Raw genomic sequence first — 23607 nt, 5'->3', positions numbered from 1 at the left:
CTTCAGATGTAGGTGAGGATCAAACATTTTGAGATTCATGAGTGGATGGTCATCTTCAAGTATTGAGGCTATATCTGCAAATTCTTGAGGAAACATTTCATTTTACATTTTAAGAATTTTTGAGAGAAAAAAAAGATGAAAAAACCTTTTCGGAGAAACTACTCCAGCATTCACAAAACTTCCACAGTTTTCCTAGGGAAACAAGTTTCTCAGTTCTAATCTCTCTTTTTGACCAAAGTTTCAACCACACCTGTTCAACAACAGCAGCTTGCTTCTGTATTGGGGCTCTTGCTTGGTCAAAGTGCAGTTCAAACTCCTGCTCTGCAGTAACATCATTTATTCAATGCGAGACCACTGCCATGGGCCCAGTGGAGTCTTCCCCGAAAAAGGCAGCAAACAGCAGGCACTTGGGGACGTTAAAGAGGCTCAGAGCAGGAGCTTAACTCACATTGTTTGCATCCCATGCAGGTGTTGTCCTTTTATATTGGGGGTTTTAGTATACCTTGATGCAGAGAGATTTCACAAGCTCCTGAATTTACTGTCCTCAAATAATTAGTAATGTCCACAGCGTGAGATGAAGTCTCTCAGCATTTGGTGTACGGTAGATCTGTACTCATGCGAGAAACTAAATACTGGTTTATACTTTTGAAGTTAATGCCTGTTTGATGAAACTTTTACCTGAACTTCTGCTCTCTGCAAAGCAACAAGCATGGAGATGTTGGGCACGTAGTAACCTGGTATAACATCTCATGGGTAATTTATTCTGACAATTTTTATGAGGAGGAAAAAAAACCCAACCTCATCAAATGTGTGTCACAATTTCTGACCCTGCTTTGTGGTTCATTTACCTCCTGGAAGAACCACCTGCTTTCTGCTTTGATGCTCCATTTGCAGTACTTGAGGGAGGAATGATTATAGTGGCATGCAGCCACTGGTTAACTTCTCTCCAGATGTGTGCTCCAGATGGTTATCCTGAGAAACCACCCCAGACCCAGATTTCCTATTTAACGCTGACAGGCTTCATCCAAACTGAAACACAGTCTTCTGCTGTACGTTCCTCCTTTCTAACTGGTAGTGTCCACAGAGCGGTGCAAGCCAAACGCAGTCCATGGGAAGCTATGCTGTATCTGCTGTTGATTCACTGGTAGCACTGAAGAAGAGGGTATTAGCCTCTTTTCTTAACACTGGTCTCAAAATATACAAATGGCTACAATTTGCTGCATTTCATGAAGATCAGAACTGACCCTCTGAAACCTAGTGTGGTGGCACTGGAGGAACTGTTTGAGCAAACATGGATTATGGATTCTGGGTTTTTTAAGCATTCACTTGGCTCACACAGAATAATAGCTTCTTTCCTTGTTGCCTCTCACGTCTTCTGTTCCATCTCTCTGAACAAAAGCAGCGTCGTCTTTATTCCTGAGCTCTCTCAGGATGTTACTTGTTTATCATCATTCCTTAATAACAATCACTGTAGCAGAGTGATATAATTTAGCTTTCTGAAGTCGTGACCATAATAGAATGCCAAGTGGCTCTTTTCATTTCTCTGGAGTTCAGGAAAACTGCAACAAAAGGAAGAAAGCAAGTTGTACTCTCTCTGTATGCTCACTCCTCTATCCCTGCCTGCTTCCTAACAAACCACTTGTAGTAGTATTATTATTTTTTAATTTATTTAACATGGAATCAATAATTTTTTCCTCAAGCTCTGTTGATCATCTCAGGGTACATAGCAGAGCTAGGCTGAGCATCCTCCTCCCAAATCATGTCCCCTGCAGATGGAATAGCAGGTATAACAAAGCATGGCAGGTCATTGTGTTTCAGCGTTTTGGTGCTCTTGATTTGGGAGCAAGTCATCTCAGGGCATAGTGTGACTCTTCTGCAGGAGAATATCTCTGCTGTGACACCAGAATAAAGTGAAAGAGTGAAGCCTGGAGAGCCCTAGCAAGCTTTGCTGTAGGGGAGTTGTTGCTTACCTACTAAGTTACAGCACGTAGGGCTGGGCGAATGATTACGGCACCTGGAGGTAATTCTGCTAGACTAGGGGAGGCTCAACCTGGTACTTTCTGGATGAAATCCAACCTTTGAAGTTGGTCCTAACAAAGCCTCTCAAGCAACAGGCTGCTCTGATGTTGCTCACATCTCCAGAAACTGGGAGAAAAAAAAAAACAAACCAACAAACCCACCCAAACAGGAAATTATAGCCAACAGAGGCAGCAGAGTCTGATGCTCCATATTGTAACTTTTAAAATGCTTCACCTGTGCTGTTGTGTTTCAGAGCTTCCTTCTGGGACACAGCAAGTGGGTGCAGGAATTGCTTGGAGGGTATAAAAATCTGGTTGATGGCATAAGGAGACAGGCTCCCCAAAGCCTGGGTGTTGGGTTGCACCAAGGAACCTGATGAGCTCCAGAGCCAGCTGGAGTCACAGGACCCAGATTGTCCAGCTACGTGGTCACAGCATGAAAATAAGACTTTGGGAACCTGTGACAGTTGAAGTGTCCTTCTGTGTGCGATGCCGCAGGAGGGGAGCAGCGCTGCTTGCTGCTGTGATGCACGCCTTTCCATCAAGGCTTTGGAAGTGCTTTCAACAGCTGATTCCAAGAAATATGCCGAGAAAGGGCAAATATACTGGTTATTTACAGGCCTTCTTATGGCCTTCCTTATTACTGCCTGGGGTCCATCAGAGTAGGCATTTATGTACCGCTCTGACCTTTTCTGCCAGCTGAAAGAACGCAGATCCTCTGGTTTTCCATAAACCTTCCAGGATATTATTTCTTGGGAAAACAGAATTAAGAAAACAATCCCCAAGGGTCCTCAAAAGAAGAAACATTTTTTCTCTTATTAAAAGATCCACTGTAAGTATTCATAATTGGCAAAGAAAGAGATTTTATAGGCTTCTTGCTTCATTTGTCATGGGTATGAATCAAACAAGGAAATGTTTGGTTTTTTTTTTTTGTCACCTCAGCTCAAGATGATAGGAATAATTTTTATTTGTATGAGGTCACTGTTGAGAATGTTTTCAATATCTCCTATGAACAGAAGCAAAACTCCCACAGCAGACTCCATTAATCTTTGCTGCCCTGATCTAGATTGACTTATTCAGTGCATGAACTAGATCATTAGCAACATTAGGGATTTCCCCTCATCCTGTGGTGGAGACATCACTGGAAATAATAAACAAGTGTGAGCGAATGTGCAGGCCAATTAGTGCGCACACTTTATATTTTCATGCTTGGAGACCTTTGTAATATCTCCCCTGGCATTAGGTGCTGCTTATTGACTCTTGTGTTGCAAAAGGTCAGTGGCCCCATTCCCCAGGGCCACTGCTTATCATAGATGGTATTTATATTTGACTAAACTTCAAACAACTTTGACCTTTTTATTATTTTTTTTTTATCTGTGCAGTTTAATGTTTTTTGAAGGGTGGGTAGAAGAACTCTTCTGCCATACTTTCCAAGAGTCACCCAGGGGAGCTGGTTTTTTTTTTTTTTTTTGCAAAGGCCAAGTTATCTCCTTAAAGATATAATTTCTCTGAAAATAGAATAATTTAAAACCTAATTTTCTTAAAAAGTTGGAATCTCTTGTGTGTGGGTGAGGGAGATGCAGATGTTCTCAAACACTTGGGAACTGCTCACTGGTTAGTTCAAAATATTTAGCTATTTGCATGCTTCATTTTGAGGTATGTAAAATAAATGGAATCATAAATCACTCCTTAAATATTCTATTTGGTGCTGGGTGACTGGAAATAACAGATGGATGCTTACAGGCGGGATTTAATTTTGCTCTAAGTTAGCGATGGTTAGAAACCAGTACAGCAGACCTTAGCCCCCTAAAGCTGTGGATCTATTTGCATCTGTCTTGGGAGCTTTGTGAGGTGCAAGATGTGCATTAGATGGGGAACAGCTTTAACTCCAGATCAGAGTTGTCTTCAGCATCGGGGCAGCTTAGGTTCAGGTCTGGGGGAGCGCTCCCAACTTTCTGCTTAAAACTGCCATCAAAGTATGTTGGTATTTAAATAGTGTGGGTGGAGCTATAATGCATGCCTTTTACAAAATATCATTAACACATCTGGAAAACAGAGGGAGGGGGACGCTGAAAATGCAGCTGTACAGATGAGATAGGGCAGAGGTGTAAAGAGAACTTTTACGCTGTCAAACTCCTGGCAGCGTGTGCAAGTCGGTCTCTCCACACAGAGGGAGATAAGGCTGAAGGCTGGCTGCAAACGCCTGTGAGAGCCAGACGTTCACACAATATCCTCCTTGTCTGCCTGTCAGCTGTGCCAATCCTTTTCCTGTGAGAAAAGAAGAGAGTGGAAGGAAAGAGATGGCGATCCTCTGCCTGGAGGCGTGTGCTCTCCGTGCAGTTCCCCTTTGCCCGGGCGGCTGCTGCAGGGTGAGATTAAGATATGAGAGGGATTGCAAGGGGTGAGATGAGAAGCAGTGTTATCTCATGTTCCGTGCACTAATGAAAGTTAACAGAGATGTAGAGTTGTAGCCAGCTGTCAGTCCACTAGTTCTAAATAAAGTTTAAATCGCAGATCCCAGCTGATGGGACCAGGTCTCCATCGAGCACATCTCTAAGCAGGGACAACACAGGTTGCAGCAGTGTCCAGAACTTGGACCGCTGTGAAGGCAACAGCTCTTTAGGTGATCCAAGGTGCAGACATCCTCATGTGTGCATTGGCCACAGTGCTCTCCGGTTCTTCTTGCGATGCTAAAACTGCTGAGCTTGAGAACTGCCCGTTGCTGTGCCACATAACGGTGTTGTGGTGCTGCGTGCTGCATCAGGACTTGGCCAGTTTTCCCAGAGGCCAGCTGTACCACGGACAGGTGATAAAGAGAGCAGGATGCATCTCTGGAGACAGAGATTTGCCTTTACTGGGGATCCGGGACTGGGCAACTGTGGTGGCGTCTGGGACCGCGCAAGGATACAAAGCTCTAATGAGTGATGAAAAAGATCATTTGTCTTGTACAGTGTCATAATTTTTCTCACATCCACTGTGCACAGAATTTGGGACCAGTTTATCAGGCTCCTTTACGCAAGCTTCAGCTAAAGTATCTGGAAATTTACCTGACCTCAAACACTTTCCATTTGCCTGTCTGGTTTGTGGTGGTGGTTTTTTTTTTTTTTTTTTTTTTTTGTAAAGGCATCCTTGGTAACACTGAAGTTGAGAAAACTACAAATGATTGAATAGCAGATGTGGCTCCTGTTTCTATTTGCCAAGTCACTGCCTAGTTCAGTGCAAACATTTAGTTTTTCTTTTAGCTGAAGGTGAAAGATCCTCTCTAGCAGTAATCCTGCAGAGCCCAGTGTACACACTTCATCTTCCATGCTGGGCCCACAAGGCCAGCTCGGTGACATTTGGCTCGAAGAACTCTTTCCAAGTACATTTAAAGTTCAACCTTGGCTGGGAGGATTCTCCATCACAACAGCATCTTCATTACCACCAAGTTGCAGAAGGCGGGGAGAGAAGGAATGGTGCTGTTGAGGTCAATTTGCAGCCACAGTGCTCTTGGCTTGCTGAATAAACTGGGCTTCGGGATGGTGCTGATGATTTTGCTTCCATTCACCAGAGAAAGGTTATTGAGCATTCAGTAAATCTCCTGGGGATCAGTTATAAAGAATGGTATTTACAGGAGGGTAAACCATAAATCTTTATGACCTTCTTGCAGTTAGCGGCGTTTAAAGTTGCATTATTCTTTTCTTTTCCTGTAGACAAGGCTTTGATAAAACTATCTGTCGGTTAACTTAAATAATCCATGGACAACAAAGTCTTTGCTGGAGAAGAGGAGAAATTACTTAGTTGAATTTTAACTTGTTTGTTTGTTTTACTTCTTGCCAATTTTTTTTTTCTAGGAGATTAAAGATTAATTCAGTGTTTTGATGGATTCTTTGAGGAACATTTACCTTGATAGGAGGTGAAAAAAGGCCCCCTTAGGTCACCATTGGCTTCCTTTCTGATCATCTTGTCAGATAGGCGATGACAACGGGACTGTGGAGAGTTGAACAAGGGAATCTCTGTCATTCAAGCTATTGCATGTTTGATCCATGCTGTCACATTTCTATGAATTTCACATGCACAATGTGTGTCACCACTTGTTATAAATTAGTGCCTGATATTTTTCAGGCTACCTGGGATAACCTCCCTCTTAAATAATTAAATGTATGTTATTTCGATTTTACTTTTTTAGTTCTGAGTGTTTTATGCTCAATATTTTATTTACTTAATAAGAAATTTAAAAGTTGCTCCTTTTTCTTGTTCTTTCATTAGTCTTAGTAAACACCACAATTTCTTGTCAACTGAGTTTCGCTGGATTTTTAACACTTATTGTGAACAGATTGCATATCTTATTTAAATATATTTACAGACCTTTTGCTTCTATTGAAGCCATACAAAACTGTCTGGCATGGATACTTTAATTTGTGTCTGTATTTAGGCCTAATATTTATAAACAAGCGTTCTAAAACCAAACAAGCGTTCTAAAACCAAACAAGCTCCACTGATACTGCCTGTTGTATGGAGGCAATTAGATGGGTAAGAACAAACTTTTGACTAGTTTTATTCATTTCTATTCTTGTACAGTAATATTTGCATCACTATAAGACACCTTTATGCTAGTAAAATTGCACTCACGTTTACATTGCTAAGCTGATGTCATTATAATGAATTCCAGGTATAATTTTGCTGGAAGAGTTAAAGCAGGACAACCTCTCCTTGTAGGCAAACCTTCTGGTGGCACAGAGGCCAGGCTGCCTTGTTCAACTCCGGCTGCAGGAGTTGCAGAGGTCTCTTGCCGATGTGGACATCTCATTTCAATCTAGTGCAATTGCCAAAGGTGCAATTGTGTAAATAAAACATAACATACAGGTCTCTGGGCAAGTTACAGGACATTTAAACCTCATTAAAAGGCAAAGTTATGATGTTAAGAAAGAGACTTGAATTTTTAATCTAGGTTCTTCACAGTCTTACAGCTTTGGTGTAGTAATTGGAGTTTACATGGTCAAAAATCTGAGTGCCAAAAATTTTCAGCAAATTTGCTCAAGTTAAGCATAGAGGAAACATGGACATCAGGTGGGAGACTAGCATTGCGTTGTGTTTCATATACTTCTTTTTAAGAAACAAATGCCAATGCAAGAAACTTTCCAAATAATTCTTTGACTTTCTGAAGCAGTTGGTTTAGGCTGCAGGAGGCCGTGGGTGCTTGAGAATGGAGCACCCTGATATAAAGTCATGTGTGATTCTCTACCAAAGCAGGCATTAGTATTTTAAAAGGAAGAGCAGATGTCTGTGGCTTGGAAGCAGACAGTTTTGGTTTGTGCTTTGTAAATTATGCAGAGCAAAAACTTCCATAAATAACTGGTAATGTATAAACATTTACTGTCTGGAGCAAGGTTAATACATTTATTTGTTTGACAGAAGCGTACATGTCGCTCCAAGGGTCTGGTTTGTGAAGCGTTTAAGCGCTTGCCTGTGTCCTACTGAAGCCAAAGGGATACTGTAAGTGCAGATGGAGCCAGGTTTTCCTATCAACTTCTGCTCAGGTGTGATTTGCAAATGAAATATTTTGGCTCAGGGGAACACTTTCTCTGTAGAAGCTAGCAGTGACACATGGCACGATCAGTTATGGCTCTCGGGCATTGCACGGGAAAGCATCCCATCTCAGTAACAGGGGAATTAACTGATGCTGACAATGGAGTAATTGGGAGGCTGTGGCACCGAGTGGATATGGTTGGTAGTACCTCAAAGTTCTTTGTGCCCTTTGCTTTAAAATTAAGAAACAGATGGCCAGTTGGAGTTACTTGCTTCCCCGTCCCTCCTCAGGTGTTCATTTTGTGCTAAAGGCAGCCATCTGCTTAGGACTGTTGACTTGTACCTGTGGAAAATAAATACCGCGTGGGTTTCATCCTACTGTAAGGGACTTTAAGCTTGGAACATCATACTGAGGTATTACCACGCTCCTTTATGTGTCTGTTTCTGCTGTGACACAGAAATGTATATTTAATACTGTAACTGTGTGGTTAGTAGGAACCAGCTCTGAAATATTAGTGTATAACATATGTTTTCCTTCTGTCTAGGGAGAGAGCTGTAACCTCTAATGGGTATCTCACTGTGCTCCTTTGTACAGTGCAGCTGGACTCCTCTTTATTTACCTTTTTTATTCTAAAATTATCTGCCAGCACTCCTATTACTTGTGACCATCTGTAGGCGGACAGGAGTTTCCTGAAAGCCCCTGCTTTCAGTGAATGAAGGTACCAAGTCGTATTTTACTTACAATCTGCTCATTTAAGCAAACACTGTACCATCCAATTTTCAGGCTCCAAAACAAATGCCTCGTTATTTCCTTTAGTCTTCCCATTCTCTGTGGATCTTCCTCTATTTCTGTCTTTACCTTTGTTGCTGTCCTCTGTGGCGGATGCCAGGCTTCTGGTAAAACAAGTCTGGCTGGTCTTTCCATTGGTGATTTGCTTCCAGCTCTAAAATATATTGAGTTTGTTTTTTTAAATTCTACAGCATTGCGGGAACGCTGTTATCCCAGTGCTGCACGTCTCCGTGGTCCTTCCTGTCATGATGCCCAGGTTCCTGCCCTGCCAGGCTCTGTGCCCGCGGCCGTGCTCTCGGCTTTGTGTACCTGGGTGCAGGCTGTGCTCTGAAGCGCAGGTTTTTGCAGGAACAGAAGCATGAAATACAGTGGCATGAGGAAATACGTACAGATGTACAGAATAAAGTTCAGAGCTTTAGAAACTGGCTCAAAACCTCTTTGGAAATGCAGTCAGTTGGGCAAGATGCATCCCAGGTGTAAAGCCATGGACTTAAATTCACCGCTGCTATAACACGATGGCTGTGGCTGGCTCTTATGCTCAGAGATGATTCTGGAGCAGAAATCGTGGATGTGAAAGAGCTACGTCTGCTTGCACTAACAGACAGAAACCATGATCTAATGTTTTTGCATGGATATAGGCATGCATATAAGGAGATCATTCCTAATCTTCTTAAGCAGAGTGCATGGATTAAATACTGAAAAATTTAGTAACAAGTTCTGGCTCAGACAGAAAAATTCCTTTGCCACCACCATGCTCTACCTTGTGTTGTAAATGGTGCAGTTTCTCCGAGTGGAGGGCACCTGTCAAATAATGAGCACTGCTGTCCATCCTTTCCTAGCCACTGGTCAGGAGAGATGCGAGATTGCTGAAATCAGCTAAAAACTTTGCTGAGAAAAATCATACTGGGAGTGAAGCACAGCAAAGAAAAAATGAAGGCAGCCAACACAGTATAAAAGGAACATGACTGAAGAGAGAAGAAAAGTAGAATTTGAGTGAAAAACAGTTTAGTGAAATCATGTTGGAACAGGCTGAGTTTGCAGGTAAGAGCTGCTCTTTACTTATCCATTAAAATAGCATTTTGATTCTTTTGTCTGCCGCTTTGTGCAGCTCTGCTACCTCTTCTCAGGATTAAGAAATTCTCCCCAAATGAGCATAACTAATCCTTGCTTGCCTACTTATGTCTTCTCCTGGCTTTTTGTGGAGCATCTTTGGAGAGAGCTGTGGCTGCTGTTGCTAGCTCTCAATTCAGCCCTTCCAGGCTGGAGCAAGTCTGAAGAGCAGTCAGTGACGCAAGATTTTCCTGAGCTTTGCTTCTGGGTCTGCGTAGCACTAGATGATTTTTTTTTTTTTTTTTTTTAACTTGGTGCCCTAGGTCCTGTGGTTACCTGTTGCTGAGAAAGTGAAGCAATGTTTGCATGAGGCTTGTAAAGCACTGAGTGATGCTAACAGTGTTAATTTGGGATCAGCAACTGCAGCACGACCACTGTAGTGGCAGAGCTGCAGCTCAGGGGACGATCTCCTCCAAACCTGGAGTGCTGTCAGTGAAAGCAGCAGAGGAAATGGCCATTTTCTTGTGTTTGCGGCATTAGCAGTACTCAAAACTTTGCCTGTGTCTGCTGCCCCTATAAAATGCAGGGCAGCGTGCTGTACATCAGGGCATAGGACACGCTGCATGAGGGCATGGAGATGTTTGGTCTTAGATAGCAGATTTTTCTTTTTGCTGTTGCAAATACGCTGGTGCTGGCAGTCCATGATGAAAACTTCTCCTGTGTTTCTACCACAGTAGCCAACAGTTGAGTTTGAAGGCTGGAGGTCCTTACCAGGAGTTGTGGAGTTTTTCAGCATAGTTTTAAGATCTGACAGTAATTTCGAGTATCCAGCTTGGATGTGGTGAAATCAACTGTGTCCTACGTCTGTCCCCTGAGACCAGTTCAGCTTCTTACCACGACCATTTTTAAGGTTAGGAATTACCTGCGGTGGTAGTAAGATTTTGGCAATCAATGTTATTGACCTGGGAACCAACAGCTTGTTTTTTAAAAAAATGACAAAAATTATGTTCCCAGCCTGTACACTCCTGCTGCGATATTCCCCTCATCCCCAAAAGGAAGGTTAAAAATACCCATATTTACTGTAGCCAGATTCCCTGTTAATATGGACTTATGAAAACAATACAATGCTCCATGGGGGGAAAAAAAAAACAAACCCAAAAACAACCCCAAAGATGTAAATGAATTCAAAGTAATTAATCACATCAAAAGAAGTATTTAGTTATTAATAAACAGATGAACCTCTTGGATGGTGCTAAAGAAAATCATGAAACTCTAGTAATGGGATTTACTGGAGACTGTCCTAGGTGAGAAGTGCCTGCCAGGTAATTGTACTCAATGGGTTTAACAGTGCAGGGGCTGGACTCTGTTCCTCTCCTTTTGTCGCTACTTTGGGCTTTGCTAAATGGAGTAAAATCCATTTTCTCTTTCTTTCCTACACTGCTAGTGCCCTGCTGATAACTTGATTCCCCTGACACGATTGCCGTCTTGCCTTGTGGAGGTGACTCCCGTGTCTGGTCTCTCCAGCAGATGATCTCTTGTTGCTGCGCCGTTTGTGTGAGGTGTTTTTAGGGAGTAAGATGAATAACTAGATTGGGAAAAAAAATATATATGTATATGTGCATACTTCTTTTTTTCTGACATGATGTTGAACCCACCAGTTTTTTGAGAGCCTAGGAGCCTAACCCAAGGGGCTCAGCTGGACACATCCTCATCTGTTTTACTGGCCACGTTGTGTCCATCAGTCTCGCATTGTGGTGCCCTGTCCTGAAGGGCCATTTGGTTTTAAGTCTGTCTTGCTTCTCTTATGGCTTCCAGTGCCCTTTTGAGAAGGATGTTACTTATTGAAGATGGTCTACATGCAGTTTAATGTGCTTGGTGTGAATACACTAACTGAGAGTGCTCATGTATATTATTTATAAGATCAGTATTTTAAATGCAAAACCAAATACTATGTGTAAACTCATTTGCTTTGTGTATCAGATTTCTGCAGATCTCTGAAATCCAGCAGGCTTAAAACCCCCTTTTTGAGGGACTTCTTGGGCTGACAATTGTTTTGCTGTTGGAGGAGGTGGATTGTGAATTCTGTCTGATGTGTCACTGCAGCCTGACACTGCATCCAGCATGGGTCGATCTGTGGGAGGGACTCCTGGGGCAAGGTCTGAGCAGCATCCTTAGCTATGAACCAGCTGCCCTGCAGTCCAGCAGCCTCTCTGACTGTCTCAGCCCAGGGTCTGTGTACCTAGCAGATTTTGTTGCAATGTTAGGATAGCATTCTTCAGTGAAGAGATGACTATCATACTTCAGTTGGTTCAGGGGATAAAGTTTTTTTTTTTTTTTTTCCTGCACTGCAGAACCAGTTATTCTGAGAGATGCTCTTGGGTGCAAAGGCATCCACATCCAAACTACCTTGTGACTGGATGCGAGATTTTTGTGTTGGCTGGTCGCTCCACCAGCTGGGGAAGCTGGAAAATGAGTGGTTGTGGAGCAAGACTTGAGTGAGCCAGGAGAGAAGTCTCTTGATTCCTTTCCTCTGTTAGGATACTTGGTTTGGCCCTTTGCCAGAGGTGAGTTCTAAATATGAGCTGCTCTTTGCTTGAAGCGGCTCAGGTATTCTGTGCAGCAGTGAGAGAGGGAGAGATGTAGTGTATTAGCTTCAATTTTGTGATATCAGTAAATGCTCATGCAGTATGTCTGGTACATTAATCTCAACCCACAAAGACTTGTATAAACAGAAAGAAAGTTGTATTGAATAAAAAATTAGTTAGCAGGTTAGTTTCTTTTCTCTGTTTTCTGAAAGAAGTGTATTCTTTAGTTTAATTACATCTAGAAAGGAAAAGTCTTGTGATGGGAGCATACAAGTGAACTGTCTTACACTCCATCTCCCATCACGTGAATGTGGCAGCGCACATCCAAGGACAGATGCTACCCCACTGCAGTTGATACCTAGAATTGAATTTGTGTGTATTCTTCTGTGCTTTATCTCACTGGATGGGTTTTCTCTGGAAATTTAATTAATTGGGATCTCAGTAACTTGCCTCCAGACAGGTGCTGGTATCACCTTAGGAAGTTGTGGTGGGTATGTCTGGAAGTGCTTGGCAGTGGGTGGAATGGGAGAATGGGTTTTGGAGGTCTTTGAACCTGTACCATTTGCTTGATTTCTGCTTCAAAGGAAGGCTTATTCTGTATGGTGTCTGATTCGTGGTGTTTGGACTGTGTGATCTGTCAGTCACAAAACAATATCCCAATGAACTGCTGCAAAACAATGCAGGCTTTTGCTGTATCTCTCATTAGCAATGAAAAGTGAAATAACTACTGGTCCCTGTGGGACTGCTTCTGCCTTGATGATTTCTTAATATCTTTTGTTTTCTTCAAGGGTTGATCTCCTTTAGCTGTTCTGTGATATCTGGCTCCTTTCCACATGCACCTGCTTTTCTCAGCTGGATCTTCAGTAGTGACCTTATAACTCTGTAGACAAACATGATTGTTGATCTGTCAAACTCAATATCCCTTTGCTTAAATGTTAGGTGGATTTATGTTATTGCTTTGGGAAGCAATAATCCAGAAGGGAATTCATTTTACAGAGAGGTCTTTTGCCTTGCTAAAGGGCTGTTGGTTGGATGAGTCACCTCCCTAACATCATCCCAGTTGGTTTGCTTCTTCATGTGCTCATACATCTATTTGTCGCTCACGTAGACTAAGAAGCAAAGTCTGATCCTTCCATCTGAGATTTGTTAATCCTTGCCTTACAGCCAATGAAGGAATGTCTCTGATCTAGCAGTGCTATATTTACCTGCCTGAGGCTTCACTGTGCAATGCCGTTGCAGAGAGAAGACAGCAGATGAAGGCTGGTTATCATTTAGACCCTGCTGCTTCTTCGGTTGCTTGCAACAGCAGTTTTGGAAGCCAGAAAAGTGAACAGCAGGGACAGCAAATAAGAGTTAACCTAGCTAAAACCCACAAAACCAACTGCAACTGTGCTGGAGGCTTTAGGAAGCCACTGTGTACATACAACTGCGATCTCTGCTATTCAGACCTCTGCAGCGGTGTCAGAAATGTATATTAGTGGCTGCTCTACTAAACACTATCATACGCCCTTCTTTCTAGGGGTGAGTAGAGTACACTGAGCTTACTGGAATAAAAATCTATTGCAACACAGTGACTTGAAATGAAGGTTGTTAACAGAGTGTCATTTAATATCTTCTATGGCTGTTTATTCTGTAAAGAAGCATTTTCCAGCTGGCTGTTGGTCTGGCTTGACTAGAAGAGGAACCAGTGTCCAGGGTTTGTGAGCTCTTACCTGAGCGACTGGGCTGTGCAGGAACATCTCTCTGGAAGAAGGATGTGCTTGTGCTGCAGAGCTGATGGAGCCCTCCTTCCCAAGAGCTTGATGTAACCTTTGGCACCTTATTTAGCATCTCCTCCTCAATGGTTTCAGCAGCAGCTTTCACAGTCTCCTTTTAAACATGCCCTTTCAACATTTAGCTGAGGAGTAGAAACATCTTAATGGGACCAAGAGTTGTTTCTTGCTGACCATGCATTCAGCTCAGACAGTTGTTTCCTCTCCTGGCCATAGAAAATAGCTGCAAATAAATCAAGATCACCAGCACTTTAAGCAGGGGCTGTTTCTTTCACGGGTACCCACGTGGAGGCCAGCCAGCTCCATAATGGAGCCCAGCTCCATAATGGAGCTGCTACTCAATGCAGGAATATAAATATTAACGAATGCAAAAAGGTTTCTCACAGTGCGCAAAACCCAGAAGTAGCTTGAGGTGAGGTTACTTCATTTAATTACAGACTTGTGAAAAGATGCAGGGACCCTGATTAGCTAATTGTTTTTCTGAAGTATTTACAGCTTTGGGTTGTTTGTCTTGTAAAACTTGTGAATGCTATTGCCTTTGTATATAACTATTTATTTGTCACGTTGTTTGCGCAAACCCTCTCTTTTCACTGATTATATGCCCAGATTTAGCCCAGACAGAATGTGACGCAATTTTTTTTTTTTTTAAAGCAAAAAGTTGCATTAAGGACATGTGCATTTATTTTCTTAGAAGCTGAGCTATTATTTCAAGATGCATATTTGCTTTAACAGGACAGAAGCAAGGTGCACGCTGAGTGCTTTGTACTCTGCGATGACTGAAGGCAACTGGGCTTGTACACACAAAAATTTCTGCAGATCTATTTGCAGCTATTACAGCAGCAATGTCAAGTGAACCAACATAACTGCTCTTCCTTTTCTATTCTCTTGATTCTTCTCTTCCTCTTTTCCCCAAGAAAAGGAAAATTGCTGGAAGCTACTGCCTAACTAAATGCAAATTATTAGACTCATCCAGTGGTCATTTAGCTGTCCTTGCTTTTGTATGCTTTGGGTATAAAGACAGGTTCCATTGTGAACTGATGCTATGGCAAGTTGTTGCCTGTGGGGAGAACGAAAGTGTGGTTTAGCTCTATAAGTACTCTTAAGTTTTTCAGAATATTTTTAATCTGATACTCTCTGGGCACTTTCTTCCTTGAAGTTGTTTAGAAGCTCCAGGCAGATTTGTATTGTGGGTTTTGGTGGTGGTCATTTTAAACAGGATTATTTTGTCTCCTCTAACCTGATTAGCAAGGTAACTTTAATGCAGTCATCTGTTGGAGATGGGGCTCTTCAGGAGTTAGACAGATTGGAGGTCTGAATTGACCTGGAAAACATTTTTTTTTTTTTTTTTTTTTTTTGTGAATTCCCTAAAGGAATGTTAAAATTTCAGGAGTAAAAGCTTGCTCTCTGCTCACCTCTCCAAGTTGTGAGTCATTAGGGATAGGCTCATTTTGTAAGGAGAGTTTTCTGCTGTTAAATATTCACCCTGTTAAATATTGCAAGAGAAAATACACTGATAAACTTGGAACTTCTCAGTAGCCACAGGTAGTCAACTTTTTCCAATTCAATTTTGTGACAAATACATACCACAGGGCCAGAGGGGCTAATAGAACAATCATAGCCCAGCTTTTGCAAGCTTGGTCAGAAGTTTGGTTTGGGGTTTTTTGTTTGTTTGGGTTTTTTTTTTTTTTTTTTTTTTTTTTAAGCTGGAAAGGCAAAGCAGCTGTGCCAGGAGAGTGGGAATATCCCAGTCTCAACCTCAGTTACCTCCAAGTGGGTCTTTCTGCCTGTCTAGATAGCTTGTACCAGGTGCAGTACCAAACACAGAGAGCCTTTCTGCCTTGTTGCAAAGAATATATATATTGATTGGCATATAAAAATGCTGCAAGTGGTGTTTATTCCATTATCATCTCCACTGGCTAGCAGTACAGCTATATACACAAAGGCAATGGCACTATGAATGTTTGTTGTGTTTTGAGCACAGATATTTGCTAGTGTATCCTCCTCTGCCAGATGCTTGTAAAAACCTGTTAGCATTAAAAAAAAAAAAAAAACAAGACATCAAATGGTGTTTCCAATATTAAAAGAAAATTCAGAATTGTTCCTTTAACTGACGTTTTTAAAGAATCTGGATGGTGCAATGAGTTTTGAGAGATATTAATATGGTACTGTGGAAAAAGCTGAAGTAAAGTTTATTTCTACTTGCTACAGTACTGGAGAGATATTAGAGAAATAAATATAAGCCATAGTGGTCAGTATAATAAGGAGGAGGTTAAAAAACTGAGATGTTTGAAAAAGTTTGAAAATTATGTTACTTCTGTTAAAACAGAGGCAGCTGCTCAATGGAATAAGGAGCTAAATTAAAGAATTCAAGGGATTGAAGAAAAATAACTGTTTAAGGACTGCATGGAGTAAGCCCTCAAAGGTGACACCTAAAGTTGCTGACACTGCCTCTTGGCTACTTGTGAAGTGCGCCACAGTCAGGAAAGATGAGTGTCCTGGACTGAGATTCCCTAGGAACCAGGAATTATGTGGTTCTAATTCCCCTCTCCCACTGTTAGGAAGGGGCATATCTATTTGTAAGCCAAGAACTTTCTTTCTTTCTGGAGTGACACGTGTGACGTGTGCAGGCAGCTCATCTTTTGCAGCGCGTGTACAGCCCTCTCTCACCCTGTTTTGCACAGGTCTCCCAGTGGTGACTGAAAACTTTGAATGAGAAAGGACCATAAATCCTGGGGAGAAGATGGAACAAAGCAAGCCAGTTAGACAGCCGGTGCAGGACCAGGTGTGCGGCTCCACCCACATCTGCACGCCCTTCTGCCCGAGTCCCACATGCTCTCCTCCCTGCTTTGTGGGGCATTTGCACAGGGAGGAGAGTTAGGGTTGGGGACCCTGGGACCTTCTGGGCTTGGGATCCCTCTGGAGGCTCCTGCTGAGGATGGATGAAGGCTGAGGCCAGAACAGAGCTTAGCTCAAAGCACGTTTGGAGAGGGGCACCAAACCACCATCTCTGGGATGGGAAAATGCTTGAGGAAAAGGAAAGCAGAACAGCTGGTTTTGTGGGTGAATTTTCTTCTTTCCTGATCCACCCAAACCATCCCTACTGCAAGTGACACAGTTGTTTTCCGATTCTGCTCCTGAAATCTGTCATTATCTGTTTGGAAGAGCACTTTTGTGGGTATTAAGCCAGTTTTTGACTTTCAAGGGGAGGGAATTACTTCAAAGGTCCAACGTGCTCGTCTCGCATGCAGCCTCGCTTACGGTTCCACACAGCCCCACGGAAGCAGCAGGCACAGTCTGCCTGCTTCGTCTCCTTTTTGGGCCATGGGATATCCTGGGAATCATAGCTTTTATTTCAAATTCTCTGTGTTTTGATTTGAGTTAGCTAAAATATAAATACAATCAGAGGTAGCAGAATACCTCTGACTTCGATTTTTGCTCTCTCGTTTATGCTTGAGGCGTTTTGCTTTAGGGAGCAGCTCAAATGGGATCTAAACTATTAAAAAGCCCACGAGTCCTGACTCAGAACTGTTTCATGTTTAAAGGGAAAGGTTATCAACGCTTTGTAGTGATGCCGACTCAGCAGGGATGGTGCATTGAAACTTGCAGCGAGTTTGGATCCTGTTCTATATCCACAAAGAAAGCAAAAGGACTGAGGTCCAGTTTGAACTGAATGAGAGAATTTGTGGAATGCATAGAAAATTGTATCTGCAGACTAGAAAAAACCTGATCTTTTTTTTTTATGTGACTTGAAAAACCCAGACTCCTCTGTAATAATTACAGTTCAGAATTTTTACATGCGGTTACAGAACGATGCATACATAAGCATTTTTGTACAGTTTGCGTCTTATGGTGTCTCTGGATACAAATTAAGTTATAAAAGCGTGTAACAGGTCCCTGGAAGGAAGGTTCCCGCTTTTCCAGCGCTGCACTGTCGCTCTACCTGGTGCCACGATGTTTACAAACCATGGTTTCAGCAGAGATGTCTCAGTTTTATTCACTCTGCCTTTGCTGTTTTTACAGTCGTACGATTCGGGGTATAATTTTCTTATTCAGTCCAATTTGCATTGCTGCTATCTCTTTTTACAGCTGTCTATTTCGAGCTGTGCCCACTCACTGCGTTAGCCTGTAAATGCAGACATCAGCTACTGGAACTTCCCAGAGATTTATTTTTATGGATCTTAACTGGAAATAAAATGATACCAATAAAATCTTTTGCTTGCTTTGCCCTGACAAACTGCAGGCAAAGTCTGCCATGCATCTCATGATAGGTTCTCCTTTAGTCTGTGAGTGTTCCCGTTTTCCTAGGAAAAAGGGAAAAGCGCAGAGTGTGTGCGGGGATACAGCAGAGTCTGCAGCCTTGTAAATAAGGGGCTATTGCTCTCAACTGGAGTCGTAAACCCTTCCACGTTTTTTTTTCAATTACCAGCAGTTGCCATCACTTGAAAGGTGGTAGCAGAGCTCTAACTGAACAAAACTGTTTAAAAAATGAGAGAGAGAATAATTTTTTTTTTCCTATCTCTTCTCTCCAGTGGGAGAGGATGAAAAAGAATCGGCACCCAGCGCTGCTCAGCGCAGGAGCTCTCTGACCTTGACGTCGGTGTTTGAACTGAGCAGCCCCGTAAGCTTTGGAGGAATTAGTTACACAGGAGACAGGTGGAGAGAGGATATGAAAGACAGCGTTTAATGAAAATAAGTGTTATGTATATGAGCAACTGGAAACCTTACCTCTTAATGGGGAGCGCTGCAATCTGAAAACAAGAGGGTAGAGAGGTAAATGTTAGCAAACCTCTGAACGTGGGAGATGCTAGGAGAGGTCACAGAGGAAGGGACAGGTTTGAGTAGACTGCATAGTGCTGGAAAACCAGACTGATTTGGGCACACAAACTCTTTTTCAAGAAAGGAAAGCCATTTCTGCAGTAAAACCTCTTTCATTGCCTCGTATATTAGCTGATTATGTACCTTTCTTTCACGCTATTTTCTTTGCTTTATCTAAGGCCAAAGATGATTTACCCCCCTCCCTTTCAGATATGATCAAAATACATTTATTTGTCCTTGAAAAGCAGTATTGTTATTATTTATATAGCAGTAGCTATGTTCACAGGGGTAATGAAATACCAGCAAAGCTCCAGTTTGCTGAGATAGAGAAGCATGATATGTAGGAAAATGGTAAAAGTATGGTGACATAATTTTAGAAAAAAAGCATAATCAGAGGTTGGGGTTTAGTTACTGATTTCCAGTGATTTTTCCTTCTAGTATTTCCTGTTTTTTTCTATGCATTAGAATATTTCTTTTTTGCTGTCGCCATTTGCCTTAAGAAATTCAAAGATCAAATGTTCTTAAGACTACTGTTTCCTAAAAAACATGGAAGTAGTTGGACCATCAGTGTAGTTATGAACAAGAACATCCCTGATTTAGTGGAGCACTTTAGAAGTCTGGCACTTGCTGGGCAAGCTCTGTTGCTCATAGGTACATCTTTCTCCTTGTGCCTGGTAAATTGGACTCATGGTGAATGCTGGTACTAGGTTCCTTTCTACCACAGAGGAAAATTGGAGGAAAAAAAAAAATTGAGATGACAGCTTTAGGACTCGTTCAAGGATCCTTTAATGTTGATGGCAATTCCTCATTGACTGACTTCAAAGGGAAAAATTCTGCAGGAGTGGCAAGTGTTACCTTACCGGGTCAAACCTTGGGATGCAGCATCGTGTTCCCGGTCAGGATTTCAGATCTGATGGAGGTGCTGGCCCACAGCTGAGAAATGTACCCTGCAGTTTCTCAGCACATCTGGTGAGTGTCCCGTGGGAGCTGGCAGAGCACAACCCCAGCTCTACAGCAGCACTAGTGTCCATTGCTACGCGACTGCTGTCTTCTATGTTTTTTTCATCTAAGTCCATTCCCTGTTAAATGGTTTTAACTGGTTTAATTGGTTTTAAATACTGCTAGCTTGAAATGTAAGATGTAGACCCCAAATCAATTCTGCTGTAGTACCTTTCTAATCAACTGGCTTCTGGCACGAATTTCTCCATAGTTGCAGGGATTTTGTGGTACAGCAGGTCTCTGAGTGGGCCTTTCAGCAGAGGACGTCTCCATGAAGGGAGAACACCTGCTGATTAATCTCCAATGTCCTTCCCAAAATCCCATCACAGCTCACTTGTGCCTACCACCGAGTACATGAACATAGTCTTGTTAGACAGACGAGAGGGCCTGTGCAAGTAACACACTGAATTTATTTTTTCAGCAGGACAATGAAATATGTGATATTATAAAAATCGGTCCTATTTACATCCTACTGCTCCATCACTTCTAGAGTCCTGGCTTTGGCTAAATAATCCGATGCAAAGTGCACACAGGCATATTTCCAGTGGAGGGAGGAAAGCTGAGGGGCTGAGAATCTTCTTTTCTGAAAGCATAATGAAAACTGAGTTTTAAACTTTGCTGTCTAAAATTTAGACCCTATGGTGGTGTATCTCATCCGAACTAATGCTAATATCAGCTCTTAATTATCCATTTAGGAGGTCCCTGCACCTCCTAAAGAGGAGAATTCCTAGCCTAATAAGAGCAGAGAAGGCCATTTAGTCCAGTTGGAAGCTAATGAGGCAGTTCCACGAGCGAAACAGGATGATGTTGTATTAGGTAAAAGTCCAAAGCATGTTTGCCTGGCGCACAAAACTACCAAAGCTTTAAACTATACAAGTTATTAAAATCAACTGTAAAGCTGCTGTCTTAAGCACAACTTGTTCAATGGTTATAACAACTCGTTGGCAGCTATTGCAGGTGCATCCACTTGCAACGTGTGCTATTTCAAGTCCAAATTACTTTATTGAGCCTATTTGGGTGACTTGCAGCAAAACATGCGATCCTGAAAATCAAATCAATGCTGGGCTATTGACAGTTGTGACTTGGTGGCAGTGTAAACACACATTGAGCAACCACAGGAACAGCATGGCTGTGACAAACACCCTGCCACGACTTCAAAAAGCTAGCAAGGACTTTTGAAAGTTTGATTCTGACATAAAATAGAGTGGACTGAGGGCACCATGCGTGAACTAGATTCACTTGACGGTGTCATCCAAAATGCTCTTATCAGCATGATGGCATTTTACCAAACAATCATATTTAATAAGTTTTGCCACAGCTTATTCTTGCTTACATGGCCTCTTTGTTGGCTTTTCCTCTGAACAACAGTGATGTCTCAAGAAAAGCTGAATTCATAATTTTTTTTTTTCCTTCATCAGCAGCCATTCCACTTCTGCAGAAAAATTCTGCTGTGTGACTTAATCTGAAACCAAAGCTCAAGTCCTTGTCCTTGTAATCACAGTATGGGTCACATAGAGGCCCTCAGCTGCTCATTTAGGGAGAAATAACAAGCAGCAGGTTCTGAAACTGCTCAGCAGGGAGAAATTTGTTTGTGGAAGGAAGCTATTCTAGAAGAGCGACAGCACACCAGTGCTTACTGCTCACACACTTTTACATAAAAAGAAGCCCAAACTGGCACTGATGCCCCCAAAATCTGCTCAGAACTGTAGATGCTAAAGTTCTGTGTATTCTTGCTTTTGAAAATCCATTCATTTGTGCTGGATTTTTGTAGTACAAAGTGATGGAAGAAGGTGTTCACAGCAAGGAGAAGCCCATGAGGCCAGGGTTCACCTCACTGTGCCTTGGTTCCTTTTTTTTTCTCTGCAGTCTTTGTTTACAAACAGGTTTTCAGTGAGGTTGTTGCAGGAAACAGTCTGCTTCACTTTATCAGATTTTTGTTGTCCACATGATGGGACAAAGTTGCTCTCGGTCCCTTGGCTGAAGGGGGAGAGAAGTCCTAGGCCAACCAGGTGGATTTTATTCTCACCTTTTTGGGATTTATCTCTTTATTGCCTTATTATAATTTTTTTTTTCTTCCCCTGATGGCATTCCATCCTTGTCAGTAGTTTAGGTTTAGGTTGAAGCCAGGAGCGCATCTTTGTGGGTCAAATGTACTTTCTGATTTTGCTGACTTTTGTGCTTTTTACCAGTACAAGGTCTGTCTATCTACTGGTCTGTAGGATAGAAATATTCAAAATTAAGCTGGTGTTCCATTTTGGATATGCACTTTTAATCACGTATTATAGCTGATGATTGTTCGTGTTAGCTTGGCTCATTTCTTCTCTCTTCTGCTAAGAGTCCAGTCTTAGACCAGAAAAATTTCAAAGTAGTTCCAGTGAGCAAAAAGCACTTGTACTTGAGGAAAAACAAGGTGATAGCAGAAGACATGGCCTGCATATTCTCTCTTTTTCCTTTCCTCTGAGTGCAAAACTATTGAGTTATTCTTTGTGTTTTGGTTCATTGTTTTCCTTTTCTGTCCCATCAGTCAGTGGTATGGTGCCTCCAAGGCTTAGCCTGAAGCATCCGCAAAGAAGCGGCAACAATGACAGGTCAGAGGAAAGGCTGAGAATACACAGATATTTTTGTCTTCATTTGATCCATTTTCAGTGTCTTGTCACAGCCCTGCTCAATGGTCAACGTTTCCAGTCTGGGTTTTTTTTTTTCGTACAAATTTTTCATCCTTCAGGTTTGGTGACAGTACCTGGCACAACTGTCTGGGATTAGGAGGAGGAATTTAATTGGCTGGTTTTATATCAGCTGTAAGAAAGCGATGATATTTTTATCATCAGGCCAGCAACAATGCTTCGGCAGTTATCTAGCGCTGTAGACTGACAAGCTGGTTCTCCTTAGTCCCTGGCCCCCTCCACCCTCGCCCTCCCCGCTGTGAAGGAGAAAGCTAGGGAAGCTGCAGCATCCTCATCTTCCAGATGACTGTGCTCCCAAGCCTCCCAGGGTGCTGCAGACTGATCTGATCCCAGCTGCCTTTGGCTCCCCTCAGCTTGCGGAGGCTGAGCCAAGAGATTGCTGCTTCTCTGGAGGAACGTGCACCTTCCAGACTGGCCCATAAATGCGGGAGCTGCCTCAACCCCCCCAAGCAAACAAAGAAAAAAAAATTGTAATAAAGCATATTAATATGCCAAGAGCTGGCCAAGTTACTAGGGCACATATTGACAGAGCTGTAAAGTAGAGAATGAAGTTCAAAATGCTTGCAGTTATTTACAAGCTTCACATTGTTTTACAGAATAAATTACTTTATGGTGTTTTTATACAGAAAAGGAGACAGGGGACAGCTCCTCAGCTGCCTTCCTGAGACATCCTGGCCACAGTCCCAGTCTCCTGCAGGGTCCTAAATAGCAAACTGGACATGGATGAGGGAGGAAAGGGAAGATTCCAAGACACTTTCCTCTTCTTCAATTTTAAAACCATGTTCTTTACCTGAAATTGTGGTATCTTCCCCAGGTTTTCTTGTTCTTTGATTCTAGAATGTGATTTCAAAGATAAATGAAAGGTCCTTGGTGGCTGAGCTGTCACCCTTTCCTTTGATGGAGCCGACCCAACCGATGCTGATGTTTGCCAGTTCTGCCTGTAAACTCTTAGTGCCATTTGAAATCGTACCCTTTCCAAGTAAGTTAAAGCCATCTTTAGAGAGAAATGGTAAAAATAGTTTTACAGGTGTGTTTAATGCTTTCCTGAGCCACGGATCTGGTACGTGTTTTCTTATTAATATACAATCCCAGCGATTCTCCCCCACCATAACTCAAATCTTTTATTCTCCCATGAGATGTGCATTTGGTACTAACCCACAGCATTTAATTCTCCTGTCCTGTGGCATTTTTACCCATTGCTTTTTTTTGTTACCAGATGCATGTATCTGATTGACAGAATTACTAATCCATTATAATCATATTTTCATAATTAGTCCCACTGAGCCTCCAATGCCTGCACACAAGCCTAGGTAAACTACAGCCTGCCACAATATGTTTTTACTTACTGACAGCTCAGTGTGAAGGAAATGTCTGTCTAGGTCTTGC

Source organism: Chlamydotis macqueenii, chromosome 14, assembly GCF_036417535.1.
Source record: "Chlamydotis macqueenii isolate bChlMac1 chromosome 14, bChlMac1.mat, whole genome shotgun sequence".
NCBI classification, from domain to species: domain Eukaryota; kingdom Metazoa; phylum Chordata; class Aves; order Otidiformes; family Otididae; genus Chlamydotis; species Chlamydotis macqueenii.
This window is presented reverse-complemented; position numbering follows the sequence as displayed.